Source organism: Gavialis gangeticus, unplaced genomic scaffold, assembly GCF_001723915.1.
Source record: "Gavialis gangeticus isolate Ggan-Ray unplaced genomic scaffold, GavGan_comp1, whole genome shotgun sequence".
Classification (NCBI taxonomy): domain Eukaryota; kingdom Metazoa; phylum Chordata; order Crocodylia; family Gavialidae; genus Gavialis; species Gavialis gangeticus.
The window spans coordinates 162,398,531-162,399,173 of record NW_017729024.1 but is presented as its reverse complement, the minus strand read 5'-3'; the positions used below and the strand labels follow the sequence as shown (position 1 = coordinate 162,399,173).

General features: G+C 37.0%; 1 protein-coding gene across 1 annotated transcript in view; it reads right to left on the bottom strand.

Annotated features, from left to right (window-relative positions):
* MTMR12 (myotubularin related protein 12) overlaps window positions 1-643 on the bottom strand; it is a 101,021-nt gene that overhangs the window by 77,249 nt on the left and 23,129 nt on the right. The window lies entirely within an intron of this gene.

Sequence of the window (643 nt, the reverse complement as noted above, 5' to 3'; positions counted from 1 at the left end):
AAAAAAAAAAAAAAAACACATAACAAACCTTCAAAATTGAAGCAGTTTCCCTTAACCTGCCTTTGTGACTAACTTTCAATAAGCCGAACAGAGGTAAAATCAGTTGCAATAATTTCACCCTCTAGCCTCTTGTAGTCTGTACAGTTAGAATATCTCAAATTGTTTCACTAGTTTGTAAAAAGCTTGAAATAAGTGCATAGTGAGTTCTCCAAACACTGTCAAATGAACCACATAAAGCATCTAGTTTGCTAGTAGCAAAAAGTTTAAAATTCTAAAGGAGTACAATATATTTCCTCTACTACTTCATTTGGTAGCACTCCTTTGAAGCAGGGGTGCTCCTCCTCCCCAATCCATCCCAGCAAGGCAGGGGGAGATCCACACCAGTGACCTGGTTAGAGGTGCCAAAACCACGAGAACCCCTGCTTTGGAGTTGTGTGTCCACCAGTAAATCTGGCAATTTGGTAGCCATAATTTGTCGTCTTTATTTATTTATAATTTATTTATTTTACAGATTTTTCATTGAAGGTTCAACAATCTGTTACAAAGCCCAACTAGTATCCATTTCTGAAATAAAACCTGAAACATTAGGAATTCAGCACAGCAACCACCTAGTAATCTGTAGCACAAGAAAATGCCTAATTAA